This window comes from Dendropsophus ebraccatus, chromosome 3 (assembly GCF_027789765.1).
Source record: "Dendropsophus ebraccatus isolate aDenEbr1 chromosome 3, aDenEbr1.pat, whole genome shotgun sequence".
Taxonomy (NCBI): Eukaryota; Metazoa; Chordata; class Amphibia; order Anura; family Hylidae; genus Dendropsophus; species Dendropsophus ebraccatus.
Window position 1 is genome coordinate 187475893 of NC_091456.1, and position 14860 is coordinate 187490752.

Consider the following 14860-nt stretch of genomic DNA (forward strand, 5'->3'; position numbering starts at 1 on the left):
CCATAGATAAGAATGATGTCATGATGACATCACTCCCAGAATCCCTCACCTCTCCAGTCCTATCCATCTGTTATTTCATAGATAAGAATGATGTCATGATGACATCACTCCCAGAATCCCTCACCTCTCCAGTCCTATCATCTGTTATTCCATAGATAAGAATGATGTCATGATGACATCACTCCCGAATCCCTCACCTTCCAGTCCTATCCATCTGTTATTCCATAGATAAGAATGATGTCATGATGACATCACTCCCAGAATCCCTCACCTCCCAGTAAGCAGGAAGAGTATGTGTAGGGTGAGGGTTATTATCCTCTCGGCCATCTTGTCTCTGTCTCTCTCCATGGTTGATGGGTCGGTCTCTTATATAGAAGATATCAGCAGAGGATCCTGGAGGAGATGAATAGAAAGTAGAGGATACAATGTATAATAAAGAATGGGAATAAAAAGTACAACAAACCCGGCACAGCGATAGAAAGAAACACGTTATGAATGTGTAAAGATGTTTGAGATCTTGTGATGCGTCATAGAAAGAAAACTTTATCCTCACAACTCAGCACCGCAGGGACGGGGCAGGGGGGGGGGGTTGGGGGGCCCTGGTGCAAGAGGTCAACCTGGCCGCCAACCCAACCTCCTAAGGTCACTGTGTTCCTACTATTAAAGGACACCTGTCACCCCCGTGCCGGGGTGACAGGCTCCCGACCCCCTGTTAGATCCCCCTATACTTACGTGATCCCGCCGATTTCAGCGCCGAAGCCCGGCGCGCGCTGACAGCAGAGTCAGATGCCCATAGCGAATGAATACCTGTAGTGTCCTGTATACTTGCAGGGTCGTATTTACCATTAGGCACCCTGGTGCGTAGGGTAGCACCTTGCAGAGGGGCAGTACCCTCCGTTCAGACTTGCCAAAAAATCTTTGGTCAGGTCTTGTATAGCGGTGTTATCCAGTCACAGTATGGCGGTAATGGTCAGGTCTGGTATGGCAGTGTTATTCAGTCACAGTGTGTCGGTATTGGTCATGTCTGGTATGGCGGTGTTATCCAGTCACAGTATGGCGGTATTGGTCAGGTCTGGCAGTGTATTCAGTCACAGTGTGTCGGTATTGGTCATGTCTGGTATGGCAGTGTTATCCAGTTACAGTATGGCGGTATGGTCAGGTCTGGTGTGCGGGTGTTCTCCAGTCACAGTGTGGTGGTATTGGTCAGGTCTGTATAGTGGTGTTATCCAGTCACAGCATGGCGGTATGGTCAGGTGTGTATGGCAGTGTTATCCAGTCACAGTATGGCGGTATTGGTCAGGTCTGGTATGACAGTGTTATCCAGCACAATATTGCGGTATTGGTCAGGTCTGGTGTGGCAGTGTTATCAGTCACAGTATGGCGGTATTGGTCAGTTGGTGTGGCAGTGTTATCCGTCATAGTATGGTGGTATGGTCAAGTGTGTTATGACAGTGTTATCCCGTCACAGTAAGGTGGTATTGGTCAGGTCTGGTATAGTGGTGTTATCCAGTCACAGTATGGCGGTATTGGGCAGGTCTGATATGATGGTGTTATCCAGTCACAGTTTGGTGGTATTGGTCAGGTCTGGTATGGCGGTGTTATCCAGTCACAGTATGGCGGTATTGGTCAGTCTGGTGTGGCAGTGTCTTTCAGTCACAGTATGGTGGCATTGGTCAGGTCTGGTATGACAGTGTTACCCAGTCACAGTATGGCGGTATTGATCAGGTCTGGTGTGGCAGTGTCACAGTTTGCTATACCTGTAGTGCCCTGTATATACATGTACTGTTATAGATGGAGTAGGGGGGTCCTGTATACATGTACTGTATAGATGGAGTAGGGGGCCCTGTATATACATGTACTGTATAGATGGAGTAGGGGGTCCTGTATATACATGTACTGTATAGATGGAGTAGGGCCCCTGTATATACATGTACTGTATAGATGGAGTAGGGGCCCCTGTATATACATGTACTGTATAGATGGAGTAGGGGGTCCTGTATATACATGTACTGTATGGATGGAGTGGGGGGCCCTGTATATTTGGTCGTGCACTCCACCTGTCTCACCCAGGTGATGCAATTATTTTTGCAGGTATTAGACGGATCTTGCATGCCCAAAGCATAGGCGTATTACACGCCATGGAGAGGCCATAGTGTACATACAGTGTAGGGTCTGCCTCGATATGAGTCCACTTATCGTGGTGAGGCAGTTTACGCTGTTTGCAAATAGAACCAAGAGACTCATTATTTTTGTGGGAATTTTTGGGCAGTTGGGGGGGGGCTGCTTTAATTATTTTCATGTCTATGGTGGGTCTGTATCTGCTGTTGCGGTGAGCTGTTGCATTTTCTGTGTTTTTGTGTGTTTGCAATTTCAGCATGGCAACGTGCTCCTGCCTAGTGTGAACAGTGTTCTAGGAGAGCTGACCAATTTTTTCCTTTTTTCTGTGGCCCTGTATATATACATGTACTGTATAGATGGAGTAGGGGGTCCTGTATATACATGTACTGTATGGATGGAGTAGGGGGTCCTGTATATACATGTACTGTATAGATGGAGTAGGGGGTCCTGTATATACATGTACTGTATGGATGGAGTAGGGGGTCCTGTATATACATGTACTGTATAGATGGAGTAGGGGGTCCTGTATATACATGTACTGTATAGATGGAGTAGGGGGTCCTGTATTACATGTTCTGTATAGATGGAGTAGGGGGTTCTGTATATACATGTACTGTATAGATGGAGTAGGGGGCCCTGTATACATGTACTGTATGGATGAAGTAGGGGGTCCTGTATATACATGTACTGTATAGATGAGTAGGGGGCCCTGTATATACATGTACTGTATAGATGGAGTAGGGGGTCCTGTATATACAGGTACTGTATAGATGGAGTAGGGGGTCCTGTATATACATGTACTGTATAGATAGAGTAGGGGGTCCTGTATATACATGTACTGTATAGATGGAGTAGGGGGTCTGTATATACATGTACTGTATAGATGGAGTAGGGGGTCCTGTATATACATTCTGTATAGATGGAATAGGGGTTCTGTATATACATGTACTGTATAGATGGAGTAGGGGATCTACCAGTTATACTGTGGATGTTGTGAGGCAGCTTCCCTAGCAACCATTGCTCCTGTGACAATGAAAGCAGTAATCCTATTGGTGCTAAGGTTCCAACTGCCGGTCTGCTGCAGCTAATTATATCACCTGTGTTTGCAGTGAGGAGATTTTCGCAGTGAGGAGATTTTCGCAGTGAGGAGATTTTCCCATTCATCTCTATGGGGGGGGGGGCGCCGCTCTTCCCCCTCCCCCTCCCCCTCCCCTCCTGTACATCTGGGGGGGGGGGGGACCTTCTCTAACACCTTCCCGGGCACCCAATGTATCTGTGTGCCAATTTTGTGGTTCAAACGGTTCAGGCGTTTGGAAGTCTATTTGGGACAGACAGACAGACTTTGATTTTATTATATAGATATATGAAAAAAATAAAAAGTGATCAAAACGTCCGATCTTCACAAATATGGTATTAGTAAAAACTAGAGCTCATGGCGAAAAAAATGACACCCCATACAGCCCCGTAGGTGAAAAAATAAAACTGTTATAAGCGTCACAATAGGCCATTTTATTAATAATTGCAAAAAAGGATTTCATAAAAAATATATAATAACATTAGAGAATCTGTGTAACCGGCATATGGTTGTGTTCAGACTGACCTATAGAATAATTGTATCATGTCGCTGTACTATATAGTGCATACGTAGACACAGGAACCTCCCAAACGTTACCATATTGCATTCTTTTTTACGATTTCACCAATAATATCTTTATAAATAATATATTTGGAATTCCATCATACATGTTATGGTAGAATGAAAGACGCCATTACAAAGTACAACTATTCTGTAACAAATAAGCCCTTACATGGCCTGCAGATAGAAAACTGAGAGTGCTGGAGCTCTTAGATGGGGAGGAGGGAAAAACGGAAACACTAAGATCAAATGTGCGCGGTCCACTGGTCCAGGGCCGCCATCAGGGCAGTATGGCGGTACAGCTGTTAGGGGCCCGGGCTAAAACTAGCATCCAGGGGGGCCCGGCAGTCCAGCCTACCTGTGTGTAAGCCTGACAGCTGTACCGCAGAGGCAGGAAGACACAGGGCCTCTTCCTCACTCCCCGGCCCCTTCTTCTTCCTCACTCCCCCGGGCCCCCTCCTCTTCCTCACTCCCCGGGCCCCTCCCCCGCCCCACACAACTTCTCTGGCAGCTTTTTCTGTGCTGCAATGTCGGAGGAGAAGGGGAGGGGCCGGAGCCGCTGTGTGAGGAGCAGGAGGAAAACAGGAAGCACGTGGGTCCTGGAGCTTCCCAACAAGTAAGTGTAGATGTGTGTGTAATCATGTGTGCTGGGGGGGATGATGTGTGCTGGGGGGGGGGGATGATGTGTGCTGGGGGGGGGGGATGATGTGTGCTGGGGGGGGGGGATGAGGTGTGCGGGGGGGGGGGGATGAGTGTGTGGGGGGGGGGGGGTGGTGGGTGGGGGGGTGCTGGGGGGGGGGTGCTGGGGGGGGAGATGTGTGCTGGGGGGGGGGGTGTGCTGGGGGGGGATGATGTGTGCTGGGGGGGGGGTGTGCTGGGGGGGGATGATGTGTGCTGGGGGGGGGTGTGCTGGGGGGGGGTGTGCTGGGGGGGGATGATGCTGTGCTGGGGGGGGGGTGTGCTGGGGGGGATGATGTGTGCTGGGGGGGATGATGTGTGCTGGGGGGGGGGTGCTGCTGGGGGGGGATGATGTGTGCTGGGGGTGTGTGCTGGGGGGGGATGATTGTGTGAGGGGGGGGGGGTGCTGGGGGGGGATGATGTGTGCTGGGGGGGATGATGTGTGCTGGGGGGGATGATGTGTGCTGGGGGGGGGATGTGTGCTGGGGGGATGATGTGTGCTGGGGGGATGATGTGTGCTGGGGGGATGATGTGTGCATGTGTGCTGGGGGGATGATGTGTGCATGTGTGCTGGGGGGGATGATGTGTGCATGTGTGCTGGGGGGATGATGTGTGCTGGGAGGGATGATGTGTGCTTGGGGATGATGTGTGCATGTGTGCTGGGGGGATGATGTGTGCATGTGTGCTGGGGGGGATGATGTGTGCATGTGTGCTGGGGGGGATGATGTGTGCTGGGGGATGATGTGTGCATGGGTGCTGGGGGATGATGTGTGCATGTGTGCTGGGGGGGATGATGTGGCATGTGTGCTGGGGGGATGATGTGTGCTGGGGGGATGATGTGTGCAGGGGGGATGATGTGTGCATGTGTGCTGGGGGGATGATGTGTGCATGTGTGCTGGGGGGGGATGATGTGTGCTGGGGGGGATGATGTGTGCTGGGGGGGATGATGTGTGCTGGGGGGATGATGTGTGCTGGAGGGATGATGTTGTGCTGGGGTATCTGATGTGTGCTGGGGGGATGATGTGTGCTTGGGGGATGATGTGTGCATGTGTGCTGGGGGGGATGATGTGTGCATGTGTGCTGGGGGGGATGATGTGTGCATGTGTGCTGGGGTATATTGCACCTTGTCAGCCCCAATATCCCTGATCCCTGCACCCTGTCTGCCCCACATCCCTGATCCCTCCACCCTGTCTGCCCCCTCATCCCTGCACCCTGTCTGCCCCCACATCCCTGATCCCTGCACCCTGTCTGCCCCCTCATCCCTGCACCCTGTCTGCCCCCACATCCCTGATCCCTGCACCCTGTCTGCTCCCTGATCCCTGCACCCTGTCTGCCCCCTCATCCCTGATCCCTGCACCCTGTCTGCCCCCACATCCCTGCACCCTGTCTGCCCCCACATCCCTGATCCTGCACCCTGTCTGCCCCCACATCCCTGATCCCTGCACCCTGTCTGCTCCCTGATCCCTGCACCCTGTCTGCCCCCTCATCCCTGATCCCTGCACCCTGTCTGCTCCCTGATCCCTGCACCCTGTCTGATCCCTGATCCCTGCACCCTGTCTGCCCCCACATCCCTGATCCCTGCACCCTGTCTGCCCCACATCCCTGCACCCTGTCTGCCCCCACATCCCTGATCCCTGCACCCTGTCTGCCCCCACATCCCTGATCCCTGCACCCTGTCTGCCCCACATTCCTGCACCCTGTCTGCCCCCACATCCCTGATCCCTGCACCCTGTCTGCCCCCACATCCCTGATCCTGAACCCTGTCTGCCCCACATCCCTGCACCCTGTCTGCCCCCACATCCCTGCACCCTGTCTGCCCCCACATCCCTGATCCCTGCACCCTGTCTGCTCCCTGATCCCTGCACCCTGTCTGCTCCCTGATCCCTGCACCCTGTCTGCCCCCTCATCCCTGATCCCTGTCTGCCCCCACATCCCTGCACCTGTCTGCCCCCACATCCCTGCACCCTGTCTGCCCCACATCCCTGATCCCTGCACCCTGTCTGCCCCCACATCCCTGATCCTGCACCTATCTGTCCCCACATCCCTGATCCTGCACCCTGTCTGACCCCACATCCCTGATCCCTGCACCCTGTCTGCCCCCACATCCCTGATTCCTGAACCCTGTCTGCCCCCACATCCCTGATCCCTGCACCCTGTCTGCCCCCACATCCCTGCACCCTGTCTGACCCCACATCCCTGATCCTGAACCCTGTCTAACCCCACATCCAGCAGTATTATTTGTACCAATGCGTAGAAATATTTTGTGGCCATGTGTAGGGGCTTGTGCTCCTGATCTTTTAAGACCCTAGCAACACTCCTCTCAGACCACCTTCTTTATTTAACTATGACTGTGTAGTGTTTAATGTCTAAGCACTTGGGGGCCCCACTTTTAAATTGTGCCCAGGGCCACATTTTACCTAAAACGGGCCTGGCCCTTGGGTTCTATTGTTTTATTTTAATTAATAGTGCACGGAACTTGGCTGGCGTAGGATGTATCCAAAGCAACCCAGCTTTCCAGAATTATCCACAGCCCCAGTTTCTTCAAAGACATCAGTCAAAAATATGTCCCATGTTTTTTTTTGTTAAGGGGGGTGGGGCCCAAGACACTTCGGCTGTATGGGGCCCCGAAATTTCCTCCACACTGCACCCCTTACTATCCCCCCATCCATAGTGCCCCCCTCCCCTAAACACTTTAAAACTCTTACCTGGAAGGGTGGAGGCTAGAATGTAGTTGCCAGAGGTAGGTCTGAGGACCTTTGATGATGTCATGCCCATGTGACCAGCCTCATGTGTGGGAAGCAGCGCTTCCAGGACTGCCATGATGTACAGTCATGTGATCAGTCACATGGAGGAGGAGTCACATGATCAGGGCTGCTGCTGAGTGTATGCAGGACTCTGCCTGTGCTGGATGAGCTGAAGTGATGTGTATGCAGCAGAGCTGTCTGTGTGTAATGTACATGTAGCTGAGCTGTATGTGTGTAATGTACATGTAGCTGAGCTGTATATGTGTAATGTACATGTAGCTGAGCTGTATATGTGTGTAATGTACATGTAGCTGAGCTGTATGTGTGTAATGTACAGTAGCTGAGCTGTATGTGTGTAATGTACATGTAGCTGAGCTGTATGTGTGTAATGTAATGTAGCTGAGCTGTATGTGTGTAATGTACATGTAGCTGAGCTGTATATGTGTACACAGTAGAGCTGTATATGTGTAATGTACATGTAGCTGAGCTGTATGTGTGTAATGTACATGTAGCTGAGCTGTATATGTGTGTAATGTACATGTAGCTGAGCTGTATATATGTGTAATGTACATGTAGCTGAGCTGTATATGTGTAATGTACATGTAGCTGAGCTGTATATGTGTGTAATGTACATGTAGCTGAGCTGTATATGTGTGTAATGTACATGTAGCTGAGCTGTATGTGTACACAGCAGAGCTGTGTATGTGTGTAATGTACATGTAGCTGAGCTGTATGTGTGTAATGTACATGTAGCTGAGCTGTATGTGTGTAATGTACATGTAGCTGAGCTGTATGTGTGTAATGTACATGTAGCTAAGCTGTATATGTGTAATGTACATGTAGCTGAGCTGTATATGTGTGTAATGTACATGTAGCTGAGCTGTATATATGTGTAATGTACATGTAGCTGAGCTGTATATGTGTAATGTACATGTAGCTGAGCTGTATGTATGTAATGTACATGTAGCTGAGCTGTATATGTGTAATGTACATGTAGCTGAGCTGTATATGTGTAATGTACATGTAGCTGAGCTGTGTATGTGTGTAATGTACATGTAGCTGAGCTGTATGTGTGTAATGTACATGTAGCTGAGCTGTATGTGTGTAATGTACATGTAGCTGAGCTGTATGTTGTGTAATGTACATGTAGCTGAGCTGTATGTGTGTAATGTACATGTAGCTGAGCTGTTTGTGTGTAATGTACATGTAGCTGAGCTGTATGTGTGTAATGTACATGTAGCTGAGCTGTATGTGTGTAATGTACATGTAGCTGAGCTGTATGTGTGTAATGTACATGTAGCTGAGCTGTATATGTGTACACAGTAGAGCTGTATATGTGTAATGTACATGTAGCTGAGCTGTATGTGTGTAATGTACATGTAGCTGAGCTGTATGTATGTAATGTACATGTAGCTGAGCTGTATATGTGTAATGTACATGTAGCTGAGCTGTATATGTGTAATGTACATGTAGCTGAGCTGTATGTGTACACAGTAGAGCTATATATTTGTAATGTACATGTAGCTGAGCTGTATATGTGTGTAATGTACATGTAGCTGAGCTGTATGTGTGTAATGTACATGTAGCTGAGCTGTATGTGTGTAATGTACATGTAGCTGAGCTGTATATGTGTAATGTACATGTAGCTAAGCTGTATATGTGTAATGTACATGTAGCTGAGCTGTATATGTGTAATGTACATGTAGCTGAGCTGTATGTGTGTAATGTACATGTAGCTTAGCTGTATATGTGTGTAATGTACATGTAGCTGAGCTGTATATGTGTAATGTACATGTAGCTGAGCTGTATATGTGTAATGTACATGTAGCTGAGCTGTATATGTGTAATGTACATGTAGCTGAGCTGTATGTGTACACAGAGCTATATATTTGTAATGTACATGTAGCTGAGCTGTATATGTGTAATGTACATGTAGCTGAGCTGTATATGTGTAATGTACATGTAGCTGAGCTGTATATGTGTAATTTACATGTAGCTGAGCTGTATGTGTGTAATGTACATGTAGCTGAGCTGTATGTGTGTAATGTACATGTAGCTAAAACCGCATGCACCATAATTATGCTGAAATATAATTGCGGCTGGAAAGACACTCTACCTTGCCCATATTTATCGTGTTGGGACAAAAATTGCAGTAGGAACTTAGCGGGGAACAGTCCGCAGCAACAAATCCACAAATGAAAAAATGTTCCAGCAGAAAAAAGTCCTTAAAAACACTAACTTTATTGTAGAAAAAAAACTTCCATAAAATACTGCATGTGAACAGGTACGTGTAAGCTAGACGCGTTTGAGCCTTTATCACTGCTAAATGAATAATGGACATACAACTGTGTGCAACAAAATGTGTGCAAGTTTGCGCACAAGACAAAACATTTATAGGTACTAACAACAAGTCCCACAATATCCAGTCATTTATAACTGTGATTCACACCATGCAGTTTATGCCATTCAGTGTTCCTCTTGTAACCTTATGTACATAGGATGCAGCGCCGGAAAATTAAAACCCACATAGCAGAGCACCTACACTCACCGGCCACTTATTAGGTAAACTTGTCCAACTGCACGTTACAACTTAATTTCTAATCAGCCAATCACATGGCGGCAACTCAGTGAATTTAGGCATGTAGACATGGTCAAGACAATCTCCTGCAGTTCAAACCGAGCATCAGTATGGGGAAGAAAGGGGATTTGAGGGCCTTTGAACGTGGCATGGTTGTTGGTGCCAGAAGGGCTGGTCTGAGTATTTCAGAAACTGCTGATCTACTGGGATTTTCACGCACAAACCATCTCTAGGGTTTACAGAGAATGGTCCGAAAAGAAAAAACATCCAGTGAGCGGCAGTTCTGTGGGCGGAAATGCCTTGTTGATGCCAGAGGTCAGAGGAGAATGGGCAGACTGGTTCCAGCTGATAGAAAGGCAACAGTGACTCAAATAGCCAACCGTTACAACCAAGGTAGGCAGAAGAGCATCTCTGAACGCACAGTACGTGGAACTTTGAGGCAGATGGGCTACAGCAGCAGAAGACCACACCGGGGCCACTCCTTTCAGCTAAGAACAGGAAACTGAGGCTACAATTTGCACAAGCTCATCGAAATTGGACAGTAGAAGATTGGAAAACGTTGCCTGGTCTGATGAGTCTCGATTTTCTGCTGCGACATTCTGATGGTAGGGTCAGAATTTGGCGTCAACAACATGAAAGCATGGATCCATCCTGCCTTGTATCACGGTTCAGGCTGGTGGTGGTGGTGTCATGGTGTGGGGAATATTTCTTGGCACTCTTTGGGCCCCTTGGTACCAATTGAGCATCGTTGCAACACCACAGCCTACCTGAGTATTATTGCTGACCATGTCCATCCCTTTATGACCACAATGTACCCAACATCTGATGGCTACTTTCAGCAGGATAATGCGCCATGTCATAAAGCTAGAATCATCTCAGACTGGTTTCTTGAACATGACAATGAGGTCACTGTACTCTAATGGCCTCCACAGTCACCAGATCTCAATCCAATAGAGCATCTTTGGGATGTGGTGGAACGGGAGATTCGCATCATGGATGTGCAGCCGACAAATCTGCCGCAACTGTGTGATGCCATCATGTCAATATGGACCAAAATCTCTGAGGAAGCTTCCAGCACCTTGTTGTATCTATGCCACGAAGAATTGAGGCAGTTCTAAAGGCAAAAGGGGGTCCAACCCGTTACTAGCATGGTGTACCTAATAAAGTGGCCGGTGAGTGTACGTGACATAAGAGCCAAGAATGTAAAATCATCTGGTGCAGCTAAGCACTTTATTGATCACCATGAAGGAGATGTAACATTTTTCACTTTTATGGGTTTAGAAAAAGTAACCAAAAATGTAAGAGGTTTGTGACTGGAAGCAGAAGCTCCTCACTAGAGAAGCGTTCTGGATTCTTAAACTAAATACACGCTTTCCAGCAGGTTTAAACTTCAGATCTATGAATAGTTTTTTAAAAACCTATGCTGATACTTTTAGTGCACCACTTTTTCATCCTTAGGACGTCAGTTCTCTCTTCATGTGAATTTTGCTCTACAATTGTAATTGTTAATGGTGCGTTTACACGTAACGATTATAGTGCGAATTTGCGCGATATTGATCGAATTTGAACGATAATCGTACGTGTAAACGCGGCGAACGATCAAACGACGAACGAGAAATCGTTCATTTTGATCTTTCAACATGTCATCAAACCGTCGTTTGTCGTTCGCAAAAAATTCGCAAATCGTTCCGTGTGAACAGTCGTTCGCCGATTTAACCAATGTGTGAGATAGGCTTAAGCGATCGCAAAACGATTTTCCGTACGATATATCGTATCGTCTAAACGCTGATCGTTATGAAAAAAAATCGTTACTCTGACATAGTTAATCGTACGATCGGGCCAATTATCATTTCGTGTAAACGCACCTTAATCAGCATTGTGCAGGTTGCTTGTCTTTTCCCCTTCCCCACTCCCAAGTCTGGTTCGAACCTTGCTTATTAATTAGTCATCTGATGTGTGAACCTGACTGGATACCATGTGGTGAGAGGGTGTTTCTTCTGTTGTTTTAGTTGTATGTCTATTATTCATTTAGCTGTGATAAAGGGAGGTTACAGCCGAAACGCGTCTAGCTTACATGTACCTGTTCACATGCTGTATTTTATGGAAGTTTTTCCTACAATAACGTTAGTGTACATGTAGCGGAGCTGTATGTGTACACAGTAGAGCTGTATGTGTGTAATGTACATGTAGCTGAGCTGTATATGTGTAATGTACATGTAGCTGAGCTGTATGTGTGTAATGTACATGTAGCTGAGCTGTATATGTGTAATGTACATGTAGCTGAGCTGTATGTGTGTAATGTACATGTAGCTGAGCTGTATATGTGTGTAATGTACATGTAGCTGAGCTGTATATGTGTAATGTACATGTAGCTGAGCTGTATGTGTGTAATGTACATGTAGCTGAGCTGTATGTATGAATTTAGCAATAACTTAAAAAGAAAAACTTTGTCATGAGAAATTAGACATAGTGACACAAAAGACAAGGACAAGAAGACACAGACACTGGGGGGGGGGGGGGGGGGGAGGGGATGTTGTTAGCTGAATAACTTGCGTTTATAATGACATCATTATGTTAAACATTTCGGCCGTGCCTACCAGTAGGGCGATGAGAATGGACCACGCGAGGGGAGGACAGCTCCCATGTTGAAAAGAGCAGGATTGTTCAAACAGCCACGGTTCTATAAGAATCGGTGGAACGAAAGAGCAACCACGGGCTCCGGGTGGCTGTGTACTTCTTTACAGCTGTTGGGGTGACCGCAATAAGATTCTCCATATCATGTATTTGGGCAATTTCAGCGAACCAATCATCTAATGTTGGGGGCTCCGTGGATCTCCACCGTTGGGGTAGCACTGTCTTCGCTGCCTGCAGGAGATGTCTAGCTAAGGACTTCTTGAAACGGGATTGGGCAGTGGGAAACATATATAACAGCACCGCTTCTGGGGTGTTGGGGATAAGGACACCTGTGACATTGTGTATGGTGCGTAGGATAGTCGACCAGTATCCCCGTAGCCGCGGGCACGTATACCATACGTGCGACATGGTCCCCCAAGCCTCTTCACATCGCCAGCACACATCAGGTACCGTGGGATACCACTTATGGAGAAGAGAGGGGACACGATACCATCGGGAGATGATTTTGTAACTAGTTTCTTGTGATTTGCACGCCAGTACTGCCTTGTGGGATAGAAAAAAGGCCTTAGACCTTTGCTGTGGCGTAAAGCTTTTTGCCAACTCTGTCTCCCAGGCCGAGCAGAAAGACGGTAAGTGCCGAGAACCTGAGGACAGTAACTGTTGGTATACCACAGAGATGATGTGTGGAGGACAGGAGGGACACGTATAGATGTTCGAAATCTGTCAGTTCCTGGTGCAAAGTGTGCGTACGTTTAGTAGTGGAGTAAAAATGTTGCAATTGAGCATATTCAAACGAGTGCTTTACGGTAGGTGGGGTCGTATCCAGGATCGCTGACAGGGGTAATAGGGCGCCTTGTTTAAGTACCTGATGGAAACGGAGGACCTTGTCGGCTGGGAGCCCTAAGAAAGATGAGGAAAGTCCCGATGCAAACTGTGGGTGTGTGTTATGGGGGTCAACGGTCCGTGTTTCCGGAGCAGGGGGTGGGATTTGCCTGCCAAGTGTAGGGAGGCTAACGTATGTCGAGTAACGTAGGACAAGGCGGTGTCATCTCGCAGGGAGGGTGACCACGTCCAAGGGAGGGTGGAGAGGGGCCTGGGGCACTGTGCCTGCGCTAGTTGAACCCATAACTTAGAATTAGAATGATGGACCATGTCCAATATACGAGCATGTACACAGGCCAGGTAGTATAAGCGGCAATCTGGCAGACCAACCCCGCCCGCAGCCTTAGAGCGAGACAAGGTCTCTCGCCTAATCCTGGGACGACCCCTGGACCCACACGAAAGAGGTGGAAGCAGCGTTGCACTCGTTTCCAGAAGGAAATGGGGATGTGGATGGGGATGGTCTGCAGCAAATACAGAAGCCGAGGCATTAAAGTCATTTTCAAGATATTGATTCTCCCGAACCAAGAGAATTCTTTCTTGTTCCAGGTGTCAAGATCCTTGGTAAAGCGGGCCAGCAAGGGGAGGAAATTTACCTCAAACAGTTGGGAAAGAGTGGGGGGGGGATGCGGATACCCAGGTATGTGATGCCAGACGTAGGCCACGCAAATGGGAAGTTGGATTGAATGGTACTAACCAATGTGGGGTCTAGGGACACGTTCGGCTTCAGATTTGGAGAGATTGATTTTAAAGTTGGACCAGGTTCCAAACTGTTCCAACCGAGCCATCAGGGCGGGGAGGGCTACATGCGGATTAGTAACATAGACAAGAAGGTCATCCGCAAAGGCTGAGCATTTATACTCCCGGTTCCCGATGCGGATACCCGTGATATCTGGGTTGGAACGAATCGAGGCTAATAAATTCTCCATGATTAAGGTGTACAGGAGGGGGGATAAAGGGCATCCTTGCCTGGTGCCATTAAAAATGGAGAAGGGGGCTGAGAACATCCCATTCACCTTCCATTGAGCCGAGGGGTTCTGGTATAAAGCCAGTATTTTAGTAAGGAAAGAGGGGCCGATTCCAACCTGTTAAAGGGTTTGTGTCAGGGAGGGCCACAAAATCCTATCGAAAGCCTTTTCGGCATCTAGGGAGAGGATCATTAGAGGAATGTGGCGCGTTCGCGCATAGTGGATAATATCCAGAGTTTTGAGGGTGTTATCGCGGGCCTCCCGCCCTGGCACAAAGCCCACTTGGTCAGGATGGATGAGGGAGGGTAAGTGGGCATTTAACCTATTGGCCAGTAGCTTAGAATAAATTTTTAAGTCCACGTTCAGCAGGGAAATTGGGCGATAGCTGCCACAGAGCTGGGGGTCCTTGCCCGGTTTTGGGATAAGAGTGATATGTGCGGTGGTAGCATGGGGCGGGAAAGGGACAGAATCCGAGATAAAGTTAAAGGCCAGGAGCAGCATAGGGGAGAGGAATTCCGAGAGGGCTTTATAGAACTGAGCAGTCAGGCCATCCGGTCCTGGGCTCTTCCCTCCGGGTAACTGTGAAATCACATAGGCGAGTTCATGCGCAGCAAACGGTTCCTCC

At 48.3% G+C, this 14860-nt stretch overlaps 2 protein-coding genes across 2 annotated transcripts in view; both read right to left on the bottom strand.

The window, feature by feature from the left end:
• LOC138786728 (oocyte zinc finger protein XlCOF6-like) overlaps window positions 1–14860 on the bottom strand; it is a 622195-nt gene that overhangs the window by 588305 nt on the left and 19030 nt on the right. The window lies entirely within an intron of this gene.
• Window positions 1–14860, bottom strand: part of LOC138786591 (oocyte zinc finger protein XlCOF7.1-like) — a 496490-nt gene that overhangs the window by 79038 nt on the left and 402592 nt on the right. The gene's annotated exons all lie outside the window — the stretch shown is intronic.